Raw genomic sequence first — 17,111 nt, 5'->3', positions numbered from 1 at the left:
CACAGCAAGAAGGTCGCTGGATTGCTGGTTCGAACCTCGGCTCAGTTGGAGTTTCTGTGTGGAGTTTGCATGTTCTCCCAATGTTCGCGTGGGTTTCTTCCAGGTGCTTCGGTTTCCCCCACAGTCCAAAGACATGTGGTACAGGTGAATTGGGTAGGCTAAATTGTCCTTAGTGTATGAGTGTGTGTGTGAATGTGTGTGTGGATGTTTCCCAGAGATGGGTTGCAGCTGCATAAAAAACTTGCTGGATAAGTTGGCGGTTCATTCCGCAGTGGCGACCTCAGATTAATAAAGGGACTAAGCCGACAAGAAAATGAATGAATGAATGAAGAATCAAAACAGGGTGGCAACACAGCAAGAAGATAGCTGGTTCGAGCTTGCATGTTCTCACTGTGTTGGTGTGGGTTTCCTCTGGGTTCTCCGTTTTCACCAAAGTACTGCGCTATAAGTGAATTGGGTAGGCTAAATTGTCCATATGAGTGTAAATGAGTGTGCATAGGTGTTTTCCAGTGATGGGTTGCAGCTGGAAGGGCATCCGCTGCAAAAATCATATGGCGGTTCATTCCGCTGTGGCGACCCCAGATTATTAAAGGGACTGAGCCAAAAAGAAAATGAATGAATGAATTATTCAAAATAAAACAATAAAATAAATGAAAAAGTAAACAGAAACAAAACCACACAAAACAACATATAATAATCTCGTACTCCCCTCTCATGCTCTATGGACCTGGCGGGAGCCCTGGGCTCAACTATCTCCGAGCTCAGGGTTCTCTCCCAGGACAGCATGCCAAACCTGCTTACAGTTGTCAAGCAATATCTAAGTGTGAACTCTGGAAAGAAACATCAAAGAGAACAACTAAACAAAACACAACATAGCACAATTTAATGACAAAAAATCTGCTTTTATTCTAGCCGAAATAAAACAAATAAGACTTTCTCCAGATGAAAAAATATTATCAGAAATACTGTGAAAATTTTCTTGCTCTGTTAAACATCATTTGGGGAAAAAAGGAAACAAAATTCAAAGGGGGCCTAATAATTCTGACTTCAACTGTATGTATTTCTGTGTGTGTGTGTCTGTATATATGTGTGTGTCTGCTGACTCACTGTAACCGTGATTACATCAGTCCCTGCTCTAAATGTCCTGTACCCCGTCCATCATGGCAGATTTAATTGTGCTGGTTAATTAATAATTGCGTTTATCGGGGGGACATCAGATGCTGGATGTTGGGACGGCCTGTCAATGTAATTGGAAGGTCTGACCAAATGCCAGAGGAAGGAGAGGAAGCTTTTACCCACGAAGGTTATCAGTGTCTTTGCTCCAACCTGTCATTTAGCGCTAACACACACACACACACACACACACACACACACACACACACACACACTCTCTCTCCTCTCTCTCTATCTCTCTCTCTCTCTCTCCTCTCTCTCTCTCTCTCTCTCTCTCTTATTACATCTCCATTCAAGAGCCATCAGGATAAAACACAGACTGTTTAAAAATAACATGTTAAAAATGATCGCAAACATATTATAAAGCTACTCTGTGTGCAAATAAAATTAATATATTTTGTCGGCACGGTGGCTCAGCGGGTAGCACTGTTGCCTACCAGCAAGAAGGCTGCTGGTTCGAATCCCAGCTGGGTCAGTTGGCATTTCTGTGTGGAGTTTGCATGTTCTCCCTGCGCGTGGGTTTCCTCCGGGTGCTCCGGTTTTACCCACAGTCCAAAGACATGCGGTACAGGTGAATTGGGTAGGCTAAATTGTCCGTAGTGTATGTGTGTGAATTGGAGTGCATGGGTGTTTGGTGATTTTCAATCATTTGTTTATTAATTAATTAATTAATTCATTCATTCATATAAATTTTTTCATTCATTTTTAATTAATTAATTAATTCATTCATTCATTCATTTTCATTCATTTTAAATTCATTCATTCATTCATTTTCATATTCATTCATTCATTCATTTTCATATTCATTCATTTTTTCATTCATTTGTTTATTAATTCATTCATTTTTTCATTCATTCATTTTTTCATTCATTTGTTTATTAATTCATTCATTTTTTCATTCATTCATTCATTCATTTATTCATTCATTCATTCATTCATTTTCATTCATTCATTTTCATTCATTTTTATTTATTCATTCATTCAATCAATTTTTCACTCATTCATTCATTCATTCATTCATTCATTCCATTACTCATTCTTTTATTTATTTATTTATGTAATTAATGTCATGTTTAGTTTTATTTTTAACTATGTTGTTTTGTTGTATTGTGTTTTTGTTGTTTTATTGTATTTTATTTATGATTTTATTTATAATTCCACACCCAAAACATTGTTTGCTGTTTGTTCAAGCTACTTAATTAAAATGAGCAGAAACAACATACTTTTTGAGACTTTTTTTTGGGACAACTTAATCGTTTTATGTTCAATCCATTTAAATTTGTAAAAACTAAGTTAACTTAATTCCTAAGTGAACTTAATTCCTAACTCAAATCAATTGTGTGGAACCCAGTGTTTTTTTGCAGTGCATATCTCCTGCATGTATTCTCACACTAATGACATGTATCGTAATATTCATTCATTTTCTTTTCGGCTTAGTCCCTTTATTCATTAGGGGTCACCACGACGGAATAAACCGCCAACTAATCCAAGGCAAGGCAAGTTTATTTATAGAGCACATTTCATACACAGTGGCAATTCAAAGTGTTTTACATAAACAAGAATAAAAGAGACAAGTGTAAGAAAACAAAAATAAATAATCAAAATAAAAATGATAAAAATAAGAATAAAAAATAGATAAAACAAATAAAAATGTGTTAAAATGTTATAAGATAATGAAAAACAAGAAAAAAAACACACAATAAAAACACAATAAAAACAATCCAGCATATGTTTTACACAGAGAATACCCTTCCAGCTGCAATCTAGTACTGGGAAACACCCATACACACTTACTGTGGCCAATTTAGTTTATTCAATTCCCCTATAGTGCACATGTTTGGACTGTGGGGGAAACCGGAGCACCCAGAGTTATACATACATAGGGAGAACATGCAAACTCCACACAGAAATGCCAACTGGCCCAGCCAGAACTCAAACCAGCGACCTTCTTGCTGTGAGGCATCAGTGCTAACCACTGAGCCACCGTGTCTCTCCTGTATTGTAATATTTTATCCAACACAGTAAATCACTTAATACGCAACTATAGTCATGCTTTCTTTTTTCTTTTTTGTGTTATTATTATTTTTCTGAAAATAACCTTATTACAGCAAAAAACTGTGTTGTCCATTAAAACTCTTTTCCTTCATTTACACAGAAGTTCAGCTGTGATCAGTCATGCAGGATCTTTGGAGATCACTGAAATCAATCTATTGATACCTAATGGCTGAGCTGGAAATACTAACACAATTACCTGCAGCTCAACTCATTCCTGCCCCGCGTCCATCTTCATCAGCACAGCGCCTGAGGACACACACACACACACATACACACACACACACACACACACACACACACACACACACACACACACACACACACACACACACACACACACACACTCTACACACTTCATCCTCTAATCTCTACATCTCTAACCTTTCTCTTTCAAACTCCTGCCCTCTGTCTTCTTTCTCTGCCTCTCACTTCGGCTCTTTTAAGTGCTTGTAGGTTCAACAAATACAAACACACCTGGATGCTAAATCAGAGGAACGTCTCAATTAATCTTATTATTTTTCAGAATCAGCTGATGGTCGATTCCTGAATTATCTGACAACCAAAACTGTCCGCTTTCAAAGCAGCTTTACAAAAGGTGCACATTATTGCGTTACAGTCAAAATCAGAAAAGTTAAAGTCACTTTAATAGTTACTAGGGACCATCACTTTAATAGTTACTAGGGATGTAATGGTATCAGAATTTCACGGTACGATAATACCTCGGTATGAATGTCACGGTACGGTATTTATTGAATCATTTACAGGAAAAACAAAACTAATGAAAATACCCCAAAAAAGTGCCCAAAGTGTCAATGACATACAAATTAGCCATCTATCTGTAAGCTTTCAAACAGGAACTTCAATTTTAATAACAAAAAATTATTAAACCGTGTAAAAAAATAAAGTTTCAATTTAGTATTGTTGAAAACTCATCACATTCAACATTTAATCACTCACTCACTTAGATAGAGATGGGTTTTAAGGGAAGTTATCATATAACTATAATCTGGTAAAAGCTGGTATCTCTGGGTATTTACAATGTCCCCTGCAACAGAAAAAACCCTCTCATTTGGGACTGAGGTTTCTGGGACAGAGATATGACTTGGCCCAGGTTAACAGCAGTGGGTGATGTTGTGCATTGTCTTTCCCCCACTTGAGAGGACAAACCATGAGTGAGATAGAGGTCTCTTTGCGGTACAAGTCAATGTCTGCATCAATCTGAACAGTGTGCTGTGTTTCTGCAGTCCCCATGACTGTTATTAGTCGTATTCCCCAACTTGCAGGCACGTGCACACATAGGGCTCAACCTGTGCAGTGCACATGCCCTTTTTAGTCTTGGATAGAAAATGCCCTTCCAAAATGATCAAAAGTGCCCCTGTGACGCGACACACCCTCCGTCCCGCTTTACGGTACGCGCGCGACAACACAGCTGATCAGAACGCGTGTGACAACAACGCTATTCAGTACGCGCGCGGCGACAACACCCGCTTAAGGTTCGATCATCTCCAGCTCTTTTTCATCCCCGCTACTAGCAGCACACTCCATTTCCGCATTACTGGATCTGTAGCAACAACTGACCACAAAGGATGATGGCCACGCCTGGGCTGATGGGAATTGTAGTTTCCACTACCTCCCGTTCGCTTCATTCGCCTAAGCAAATTTTCTCAGAAGACCTATAGTTTTACTGAGTCATGTGACTACGGTAATATTGAAAAAAATTGCTATTGTGGTGTGACGGTATTTACAATACTGTTACATCCCTAATAGTTACTAATATATTTAACTAATTAACTAGAAGCTAATAGTTAAAGTTATTAGATATAAACTTAGTTAACCTGCAGTTATATACTACATATGTGATGTCACTATATTTGAACAAGAGTTTGCTGAAACTTTTCTTCAAACAAATCTGTTAACATCTCTAAAAAAGTACTCGAGGGTTTCGCGAACCTCTAAGTATGATTTTTCAGTACTCTTTACACCACTGCCCATAGTGCAGATAAAAGAAAAACACACACATATACAAAAAAACAAACAAACATGCACACACATTGAAAAAGCAAACACACGGCATTATGGGACAGGAATCCTTCTAGTCGGCATGGTGGGCTGGAAGTCAGGCGCTTTTTACGTAACCTGTTGAATGCTTATTGATCGCTTTGTGGTGTTTAAAGAATGGCCCCAACAATGGCATCTTCCTCTGTGGAAGAAAAGAAAGTGCTCCTTTCTTTTCTGCGGGCATTTGTAAGCCGTGCATGATGCCCCGGCCACATGAATGTGCCATTGTTGAGCCAAAGAGAGCAGCTTACAAGAAAGTGCACAATACCTCACGCCGCTGACAATGTGGAGACGCGGGATCGGTTGCAGAGCTGTCTGTCGGTCCGGGTGACCCAGATGAGAAGGGTTTGTTTGTGGGGGTATTGATTCAGGGCCAGGGCTAAAAGGAAGACAAGAGGAAGTGGAAATAAAACGCAGCTTTATTTTATTGTGGTGTGAGTTACAGTTGCAGGAACATCAAACACCGGCATTGTCAAGGCTCCTCTTTTGCTATGGCTCTCCTGTTTCCTATACTTCCGTTAAAGGTCCCGTAAAATTCAAATAGATGTTAGTATTAGGCCCCGTTTACACTAGAGCGTTTTAGTTTGAAAACGGCGCTTTAGATAAAAAACGATCCGCGTCCACACTAGCGTTTCACCTAGCGTTTCTGAACATATCTCCGTCCACACTACGCCACCAAAAACGTATATCACGTGACTATACGCGCACTCTGGGCATGCGCGTTCTAGTATAAACAGGAAGCATGAGTCTCGCTCTGCATTTGGTTATTGTTAGTCAACAAACGCCGGTTGAACATTAAACGCGATGGCAAAGAAAGCAAGAGAGGTATTTTTGTGGACAGACGACGAGGTCGAGTTGTTACTAAACGTAACAAATGAATAATGGCGCACAATGGCGGCTAAAACAGACAATAGTGCAAACAACGCTCCCATTTCTGTGTCCATGTTGTTGTTTACAGTGAAGGCTGATCTGCTGGTAGCGTTAAGGCCATGTGTTATAGTCATGTGATAGGGGCTTAACGAATAAGGGAAGGATACGCAATGACACAAAAGCCCCAATCAGGTAGCGAATCTCAGCAGTCCCGCCTCCGTTTTCAGCTGTCTCCGTTTTCCCTCATCCACACTGAAACAATGCCAATGGGGTAAGCTAAATAATCTTGTTTTCGATTTGTGATAAGATTATTTTGCTTACCCCATTGGCAGATTATTTAGCTTGATTTAAAGAAAAACCCACTTCATTTTGGCATATTAGTTCTTAAAACAAGACAAAATATTCTGCTTGTCTAGAAAATGCTTCTTGATTTAAGAACTTTTAGATATTTTGGACTAGAAACAAGACAAAAAATCTAAGTAAGAATTGCCTTTTTTGCAGTAACTTGTATCAGAGTGACAGCAATGTTTTGTCAGCCTGTCATCCTCTGAGAAAACTGTTGAGCAACCTACGCCTAGCAACCTGCAAACCACCAATCCACCAAGTCTGCAGTAAAATTGGTTCCGTGTTGATGAAAAGGTTGGGGACCACTGGTTTAGAACCTCAAAAACAACAGATGCAGAACACTCATCTCTCAGCAAAAGCCTAAACACACTCCATCTGAACGGATTGATGATTGATGGCAGTAATGAGACTCCCGTTCATGCGCTTATTGGTATAAATAACATCCCCAAATCAGACAGAGAGGCACCATGAAAGAGATGCGCCGCTGATATCCCTAACTCCATCACCCCGCAGTGATAACAGCAACTCTGGACCCGCACAACATCATTTACACACTACCTGCTCTCAGAGCCCATGCCACATGGAAATTGCCGAAATTGGATCGTGTCCTCAGCTTTTAAAAGAGATTAGATTTTACAGTTGGCCGTTTTCTCTCTCTCTCTCTCTGGCTTGGTTGTGAAATGGTGGGACCCCAGTCTCCTGTCCTAGGGCTCATCCGTTAGCTCAGTTTAATGTAGTTATGAAGGGGGGGCTGAGCTTCCTGTCTTGGCCGAACAGACCTGGTTAAATGAGGTTTTTGGTTGCCTGGGGGAGCAAAGTGTAATGGACCTTATTAACTCTCTCTTCTCTGTCTGTATATATGTGCGTGTGAGCGCAGAGGAACAGATATGGAGGTTAAGGGTTCGGCCCCGGAGAGTGATGCTGGATTTGCTGTGAAACAGCACTGTGCTTTTCCACAAGACTATTATTTGTATTCTTGCCATGCTATACTGCAGCACGCTGAGTTACAATGTAATATTTCACAAAATAGATAATACGCCGTGCCCTATTTTTATTATATAATGTGCAGTTCTTTTGCAAACAATATTTTCGAGCTGACTTTTTAGTAAGCAGAAACTTATGAAAAAGACATAGGGCTCAATAATAATAATCTAGATGCAAAGTCTAAAGCATACAGGCGAGTTTGAATCCACTTTTGCTATTCTAAGGATGGAAAAATACGCTCTGCGCCCAGACGCATGGTTTAACAGGGTTGTGCTTATTCTCTTAAGGTGTATTTCTGGCGCGTTGCTATTTTAAGAAACTATAAAAGATTTTTCAATAGACCAGAACAAAGCCGGTCTATTGTCCAGCGCAGAGCGCTTTAGTTGTGTGCCTCTCTTCCACACTGCTTAATTAACACAAGATGTAGAGCAATACATACAAATATATATACATATGAAAAATAATTAAAATAGTAAGGACATATATATAGGATGGGCGAAGCAGTGACGCAGTAGGTAGTGCTGTCGCCTCACAGCAAGAAGGTCGCTGGGTCGCGCCTAAGCTCAGTTGCAGTTTCTGTGTGGAGTTTGCATGTTCTCCCTGCGTTTCCGTGGGTTTCCTCCGGGTGCTCCGGTTTCCCCCACAGTTTAAAGACACGTGGTACAGGTTGATTGGGTAGGCTAAATTGTCTCTAGTGTATGAGTGTGTGTGTGTGAATGTCTGTGTGGATGTTTCCCAGAGATGGGTTGCAGCTGGAAGGGCATCCGCTGCGTAAAAACTTGCTGGGTAAGTTGGCGGTTCATTCCGCTGTGGCGACCCCGGATTAATAAAGGGACTTTTCACAGTATTTCCTATAGTATTTTTTCTTCTGGAGAAAGTCTTATTTGTTTTATTTTAGCTAGAATAAAAGCTGTTTTTAATTTTTTTAAAAACTATTTTAAAGTCAATATTATTAGCCCCCTTAAGCAACATTGTTTTTCAATTGTCTGCAGAACAAACCATCATTATACAATGACTTGCCTAATTACCCTAACCTGCCTAATTAACCTAGTTAAGTCTTTAAATGTCACTTTAAGCTTAATACTAGTAAGAAAAATATCTAGTCAAATATTATTTACCGTCATCATGGCAAAGATAAAATAAATCAGTTATTAGAAATGAGTTATTAAAACTATTGTGTTTAGAAATGTGCTGAAAAAATCTGTTAAACAGAAATTGGGGTAAAAATATATACAGGGGGCTAATAATTCTGACTTCAACTGTATGTGTGTGTGTGTGTGTTTGTCATCCTCAGTGACCTTGGAGAGATCCTGGGACAATGAGCACCTTTATTCCCAGCAGACCATCGCTAACACCACATCATCACGATGCCAGGTGGAGTAATGAAGTGTTTTCTTTGGAAGCGAATGAAAGGCGCTCTGCTATTTTTGTAAGCTGTGTTGTGCCGCGTCATTGTGAGGGAAATGAGAAGAAATGTAGTTTGTGGGTGGAGAGTTGGATGTGGCGAAACAGTCGATATTACATACTCATTCACTTTCCTTCGGCTTAGTCTCTATTTTAGAGGTTGCCACAGAGGAATGAACCACCAACTATTCTGGCATATGTTTCACACAGCGGATGCTTTTCCAGCCCCAACCCAGTTCTGGGAAACAACCATACACACTCATTCACACACACTGCCGATTGAACCGCCAATTTTTCCAGCATATGTTTACGCAGAGGATGCCCTTCCAGCTGCAACCCAGAGGAAACCCATGCGAACACGGGGAGAACATGCAAACTCCAAACAGAAAGGTAAATTGGTTCATCTAGGACTGAAACCAGTGACCTTCTTGTTTTGAGGCAACAGTGCTAACCACTGAGTCACCCAATATTACGTATTACACTAAAAGAATTTCTTGCTGCCTTAAACTGCCTTAAATCAACTCAACCAATCAAACTAACAGAAAATGTTCAGTTAAACTTTTTTTGTTAAAACCTGAATAATCTTTTTTAAATATGCAACTTAATTTTTGTGATTAATCATTTTGCAGTGTAGCCCTCCTGTGAAATCTGGATTCTTTTTAAAGTATTTCTCAAGTGATGTTCGGCATTTTCTGTTATAGTCACCATGCAGCGATCTAGCTACTGCGGATCGCTGGAGAACTACAACTCTGCCACCAAATGGACTACGAACAGCATGCACCGTACACACACACCGGTTCCTGATCCCTCCGGATTGCAAACACGCACAGCTGAAACTGCTCAACAATTAGACCTTAAATAAACCTGGCTTTGGATTTACAGCCTGCTTCAGTTACACCTGTAACCAGGGCCGGAGGAAGCTGAACTGCCGCTTCAGGCAAAGGACGTTCACGCCGACCTCAACCCAAAAGTAAAAGTCGCCCTCTCTATTCTGCTGTCCTAGACATGGATATAACAGAGGGCGCGGGAGGTGAGGGTAGTGTCTCGGATGCCACCCTCTCTATTCTGCCGTCCTAGACATGGATATAACTGAGGGCGCAGGTGGTGAGGGTAGTGTCGTGGACGCCGCCCTCTCTATTCTGCCGTCCTAGACGCGGATATAACTGAAGGCAGGGGTGGTGAGGGTAGTGTCGCGGAAGTCGCCCTCTTTATTCTGCCGTCCTAGACGCGGATATAACTGAGGGCAGGGGTGGTGAGGGTAGTGTCGCGGACGCCGCCCTCTCTATTCTGCTGTCCTAGACGCGGATATAACTGAGGGCACGGGTGGAGAGTGTCGCATATGCGGCCCTAGACATGGATATAACTGAGGGCGCGTATAAAAGCCTTCACAGTTCTTGGCTGTGCGCGTGTGCTCAGCGGAGGCTCGCGCTAAGCGCACACACATAGTTCGTGACACAGACTTGCGCGCGCACACACAGCTCGCTAGCTTGCGGAGCGCAGAGAGAACCAAACGGGTTGTATTTCCCGAGTGGACCACAACAATGCTCGTTGCAACAAACACAGCAAGTTGTTTTCTTGTATAAGCGCAAACGCAAGCAAACTGGCTAAGCATCTTTTAAAAGTGCATTAACTGCAGAAAGACAAATGAAAAGTTTTCAAATGACTAACTAAAAGTACATCCTCCATATCGTTATAGGAGTCAATCACATAAGGTCTCCCTAAATTAGTATAATATTAATAGTTTAATAAACACACACAATCATTCATTCATTCATTTTCTTGTCAGCTTAGTCCCTCTATTAATCTGGTGTCGCCACAGTGGAATGAACCACCAACTTATCCAGCAAGTTTTTACGCACAGCCTTCCAGTTTAAAACATCCACACACACATTCACACACACACTCATACACTACGGACAATTTAGCCTACCCAATTCACCTGTACCACATGTCTTTGGACTGTGGGGGAAACCGGAGCACCCAGAGGAAACCCACGCGAAGGCAGGGAGAACATGCAAACTCCACACAGAAATGCCAACTGAGCCGAGGTTTTAACCAGCGACCCAACAACCTTCTTGCTGTGAGACGACAGCACTACCTACTGCGCCACTGCCTCGCCCCACACACAATTAGTTAGATTGAAAACAGTATTTTTTTTTTATTGCTGTAGCCTAAATAAATCTTAAACATTAAAAATGCTTTTCCATTAATGTATTTACAAATATTGCATAATATTAAACCTTCTTATTAAGAAATTATTAAATAAACTGCTTATTTTTATGTTAGGGTTAGGGTTTAACTCCCAAAACACCAGTGACTCATTTATGTGAATGTGTTAATGAAAAATCATCAACATTGACTGATTATTTAACTGCATTTTGCAACTGAAAGTGGGTATTTTCAGGAAACCAAGAAAGATCCCAACTTCTGCCAGAAAAGAGGCGAACATGTTGATTTTTCTCCAGAATTTAAAAAAAAAAAGAGCGAGTACATTCTTTTACAGGAATATTTTTATTTATTTGTTTTACAATTATTTGTTTTGCTTTATTTTACACTAAAAGCGTAATAATAAAATAAAGTATTGTTAATTCTGTTCAATTTGTTTTGATTTTTTTATTATAAAAAAACACTACAGAAAGTACCGATAAGAGAACTGTTAAAGTACCGAACCGATAAGTAGTATCGATTAAAGTAGTAAGCCTTAACGATACCCATCCCTAAACATTACTATATTTTTTTTTCTTCTGGAGAAAGTCTTGTTTCTTTTAGCTTAGTTAGAATAAAATCAGTTTTTTAATTATTATTTTAAGGTTATTATATTTTTAGACCGCTTCAGAAAAATATAATTATTATAATTAGATACAGAAAGTTCTCTAATTATCCTTCCCTCATTAACATAATAAAAATAGTTAAGTCCCTAAATGGCATTTTACACTGAATACTAATTATAAATTCATTCATTCATTCATTTTTCTTTGGCTTAGTCTCTTTATTTCTCAGGGGTTGCCACGGTGGAATGAACCACCAACTTATCCAGCATATCTTTTACAAAGCGGATGCCTTTTCAGCTGCAACCCTTTATGTGTTTGGACTGTGGGTGAAACCGGAGGACACACACACCAACAAGGAGAGAACATGCAAACTCCACACAGAAATGTCAATTGGTTCATTTGGGACTTGCTGTGAGGCGACAGTGCTAAACACTGCGCCAACACGCCGTCCGTTATTAGAAATGAGTTATTAAAACTATTGTTTACAAACATGTTGAAATAACAAGCCCTACCTCAAATAGTAATTTCACAGGAGGGCTCATCATTTGGACTTCCAATGTAAATGGACATTTAGTGTTTGGTTGTTTATCTGCTTGTTTGATAGAGTCTACCCATAATGCACCAGTTAAGCTATGTGCAGCTTGTCTTTTTTGTCCTCATTGGTTATTTATGTTTACACATGTGTGCATGTTTGTATGTGCCTATATATATACATATATATGTGTGTGTGTGTGTCACACTGTCCCTTTATAACTACTCATCATCCCCCTCACCCGCCTACTGATCTTTATCATCACCCTGATTTTATTTGGCAGTCTCGGCTAATCAGAGTCCAACATCTGGCCAGTTGCCATGGTTACAGGACAGCGGGTTGTGCTGGAGAATGGAGGCGATCGACAGGCTCGTCCCCGGAGAGAGAAGGAAAGTGCGACTGATGGACAAAGAGGTTAAAAACACACACACACACACACAAACACTCATGTTTACCTTAGCTACTCGGCTTTTACATAGACTAAACAGGGGATGAATTTACAACAATAATATCTCTGCTTAATTTTGTTTATGTCTTTTCATGGAGTTTCTATTTTGGAGGAAAACCTCAGGGAATGTTTTTTTTTTTTTTTCTTTGAAATGTTCTGTTTTAGTGACAGATTAAAATGTTCGCATTACACCGTGTCCCACCGTCAAGATTCCAGTGACAAGCAATTTGGCTATATGCACCAAAGACTAGCGATATTACAGAAGCATTTCAATAGCAGACACTGCACCCCCAACAACATGGTAAAGGATTTGAGTGAAGTTTATTTTTAAAGAAATTTCGAGAGGATCACATGCTTATAATTGCTTGCGGCTGGTCCTGCATTATTCAATTTATGATTTACCAATCAGACGATTCCTAACCCACTATAAATATCCTAAGTTTTATATAACAGCCATCTTCATTTTGAAGACTTCCCCCTTCCACCCCTACTCATCCTCCTTAGATGGGTGGCACGGTGGCCCAGTGGTTAGCACTGTTGCCTCACAGCAAGAACGTCACTGGTTCCAGTCCTTACCAAGCCAGCTGACGTTTCTGTGCAGAGTTTACACAATCTAGTGCTCATGTGGGTTTTACCCGGGTTTCCTCCCGCCATCCAAAAACATGCAACTTAAGTTAATTGACTAATCCAAATCAGCACCATAGACATGCTCCTAGTAAGTAGTTATTTCTTAAGAGCAATCACTATCTGTTCATTAGCTAATACAGCAGGGGAGTTCTCGAGATCTACCTGAGCTTAAACTCCCTTCTCGCCTTGCAAACGGGAGGGAGCCCCAGGCTCGAGGACCTTATGAGCTCAGTGCTCTTTCCCGGGACAGCATGCCAAACTAGCTTTATAATCAATCATCAGCTCAGTGTGAACTTTTGAAATCTAATTAACACATATGCTACCTCTTTAACATTATTAATAGGCGACTGCGTGATTTCTGACTTTCATTTTCAAACCGGCTGCTAGTTATTTTATTTTAAAGTTCTGAGGTGAACCATCTGCTGCTGATGAAAGAGATGGTAAGGGAACAGTGGGATGAAGAGGAAGGGAAGTAAGAGGATAAACAGAGAACAGGTTGATCGGGTGTCCTACGATGATGCCCACAGACTCAGAGTGGGGGTAGCGTCTCTGTAAAACAAACCGGCAGACACAAAATGTCGCTTTTTACTATGGAGGGACGACTGCGCTGGCTGATTGTATCCCTGCTTTAAACAAACTATACATTTCAAGAATGAAACGCGACCGCGGGCTTGAAAACAATGATTTAATGCATCGAACGTCAGGAGGAGGCGTGAATTAATTTTGCTAAACTGCAACATGGTCATCTTGTGGAAATATTTACGTTTTTTTATTCTCTCTCTCTAAACGTTTTTTATTCTCACCTCTTCAAGCAGGTCTCGGTACGCTTATTTGGTCCGCTTTTGGTGCGCACTCGAGTACGATTGCTGCATTCTCATCTGCCCAAACGAACCGCACCAAAAGGAAAAACGAACTCTAGTGCGATTCAACCAAACTAAATAATAATGTGTTTTCACAGAGTAGGTGATTGGTTAAGGAGACAAAGTGAGGCATGGTTCTACTGCTGAACCTTTGTTAGCAAGTGAACTCCATTTATGTGTTGTTTTTGTTTTTGCAAAGTGAGTGGCATTTATTCATTCATTTTCTTGTCAACTTAGTCCCTTTAGTAGTCCGGGGTCACCACAGCGGAATGAACCAGCAACTTATCCAGCAAGTTTTTTTACACAGCCGATGCCCTTCTAGCCGCAACCCATTTCTGGGGAACATCCACACACACACTCATACACTACGGACAATTTAGCCTACCCAATTCACCTGTACCGCATGTCTTTGGACTGTGGGGGAAACCGGAGAACCCAGAGGAAACCCAAGCGAAGGCAGGGAGAACATGCAAACTCCACACAGAAACACCAACTGAGCCGAGGTTCGAACCAGTGACCCAGCGACCTTCTTGCTGTGAGGCAATAGCACTACCTACTGTGTGATAAATATCACACACCCCTATTATAATGTGCATTTCAAAAGAAGTCAGTAGTAACACTGTGTCCTAAGCAGAGACTGTAAAATATAAGGGTGTATTATCTGTGACATCACCCATAGGTTTCTGAAGAGCCCAAATGAAGCTACAAGTAGGCGTGGCCAACCGTCGCCATTTTGTTCGCCCGTCATTGCACCGACCGGGGGTTACAAAAAAGGGCAAAGAGTTGAGTTTAGGGGTAGGAAATATATTTTTGAACAAAAATCACATTCTAGGATCAAGGTCCCCTTTCCCTGCTGCCCACACTTTCCAGTCTAAAATCTTAAAACCCAAAGAAACCCATGCCAACATGCAAACTTCACACAGAAATGCCATTTGCCCCAGCCGGGATTCAAACCAGAGACCTTCTTGCTGTGCTTCTTGCAGTGCTAACCACTGAGCCACCCAATTGTAATTAAATAAACAAATAAATAAATATGAAAGATAATCGATGCTGTCAGCTAGCTCTCTTGTCATACTTTCTTGCATGATATTATAAACTATTTCCATAGTTGTAAATCTTCTCTGTCACTTTTTTGTCCTTTGTGGCTGCCATGTTTCTTCACATTGCAAACACACAACATCCGGTTGATTAAGCTAACTTGCTGTCATTGATTTTATCGATTTCTGTAAAACTGTTTGCTTTCAGACAAAGTCTGCATGTCTAAAGAGCAACAGACATAAAGTGACTTTACTGGGATTTATCGCCAATTACAGCCTGATCAACAGTTGTAAATATCAAACATGTTTGACATTTATGATTTGGTATTGGCGTAGTGCCCATCTTAACCCAGGATTTATGGGAAAAGAATGTCTCCCAACTAAACTAAACTAAACTAAACTAAACTAAACTAAAGTGGTGTCACTGAAGCAAACATGAAATAAATACACATTTTCTCAAGCATCCATACAAGTTTAGTTTTTATTATTAGCTTATTAAGTCTTTGAGCATTTTTGTAACTTTCATGTTATGGTACTTGCATTACGAGCACAGTATTGTACCAGAAAGTTTAGTTTATTAAGCCATGTACTGTATATGATGCTGGTTATGTTATTAATACCTAAAAACATGTTTGTTTACAAGAGTGCTTTTACTCCTGCCACATTAAAGGTGCCATACACTGTAAAAAGTGAAAACTTAAACAAATTACTTCGACTTGTTACAATTAAATGAATTAAGTTTGACAAACTTAATTCATAACAGTTTTCTGTAAAAAAATAATTATTTTAGGTGTAACAAGTTTTAATAATCTATTTTAGAAAACAAGAATGGAACAGTACATACAGTACAGTACAAATCATTCAATGCTATATTGTAAATATAATAATAATAGTAAAAAGTACTTTTATTAAAGTAAAAATAATTCCCTTCCCTTCCTAATATAAAAATAGTACTTTAATGTTTTGTGGCAAATACAAGTATTGCTTATCATTGATAGTGAACAAAACTTATACTTGCCATAAATAACTTACTAAAACCTGTTACACCTTAAACAACTAACTTAATTTATTACTGAAAACTGTTATAAATTAAGTTTGTCTAACTTAATTCATTTAATTGTAACAAGTCAAAGTAATTTGTTTAAGTTGCCACTTTTTACAGTGTAGAATGAAAACTATTTACAGCATATAGATAATAATATAATATACAATATACAGTATACACTTCCTGACAGAAGTCTTGTTTCTTATCCAAGTTTTAAGAACAACAAATAATAACTTGACTTCTAGTTGATCATTTGGTATCAGAAGTGGCTTATATGAAAGGTAAAGGCCTCTAGATTACACTTATTTTACCACAATAATATATGATAATGCCTTGATTTTTGATTATTTCATTAGTACAGTAAGGTCTGACTGATTTAATTTGGACAGTAAGGTCTGACTTTGCTTAGACAAAAGTCTTGTCACTGAACAGAAATAATGTCCAGTATAGAATATAAAGTCCTGCTGCAGTGGAGACAGAATGAATATTGTGTCTGACTCCATCATGAGCTTGGAGGACTGCATCCATACATCTCTGACTCAAATCACTGATTAATAAAGTCATCTGGAATGGCAAAGAAAGCGTTCCTGCAGAGTTCATCAAGATTCTTTGGATTCATTTTTAATACTTCCTCCTTCATCTTACCCCAGACACGCTCAATAATGTTGATGTCTGGTGACTGGGCTGACCAATCCTAGAGCACCTTCACCTTCTTTGCTTTCAGGAGCTTTGATGTGGAGGCTGAAGTATGAGAAGGAGCGCTATCCTGCTGGAGAATTGTCCCTCTCCTGTGGTTTGTAATGTAATGGGCAGCACATATGTCTTGACACCTCAGGCTGTTGATGTTGACATCCACTCTGAGGATCTCTCGCACACCCTCATACTGAATGTAACCCCAAACC

General features: G+C 39.7%; 1 long non-coding RNA gene across 2 annotated transcripts in view; it reads right to left on the bottom strand.

The window, feature by feature from the left end:
• Window positions 1-17,111, bottom strand: part of LOC147834628 (uncharacterized) — a 282,404-nt gene that overhangs the window by 88,240 nt on the left and 177,053 nt on the right. Inside the window, exons 5-6 of one of the 2 annotated variants that reach the window (XR_015502273.1) lie at window positions 5,555-5,665; window positions 3,425-3,474 (exon numbers count right to left, since the gene is read on the bottom strand). The exons of the other annotated variant lie outside the window; for it this stretch is intronic. This is a non-coding gene — a long non-coding RNA (uncharacterized LOC147834628). The remainder of the gene's footprint in view (window positions 1-3,424; window positions 3,475-5,554; window positions 5,666-17,111) is intronic. 2 annotated transcript variants of the gene reach the window in all.

The sequence above is a fragment of the Danio rerio genome, chromosome 11, assembly GCF_052040795.2.
Source record: "Danio rerio strain M-AB ecotype USA chromosome 11, GRCz13ab, whole genome shotgun sequence".
Taxonomy (NCBI): domain Eukaryota; kingdom Metazoa; phylum Chordata; class Actinopteri; order Cypriniformes; family Danionidae; genus Danio; species Danio rerio.
Note: the sequence above shows the minus strand (reverse complement) of the source record. Positions and strands in the feature narration are given on the sequence as shown.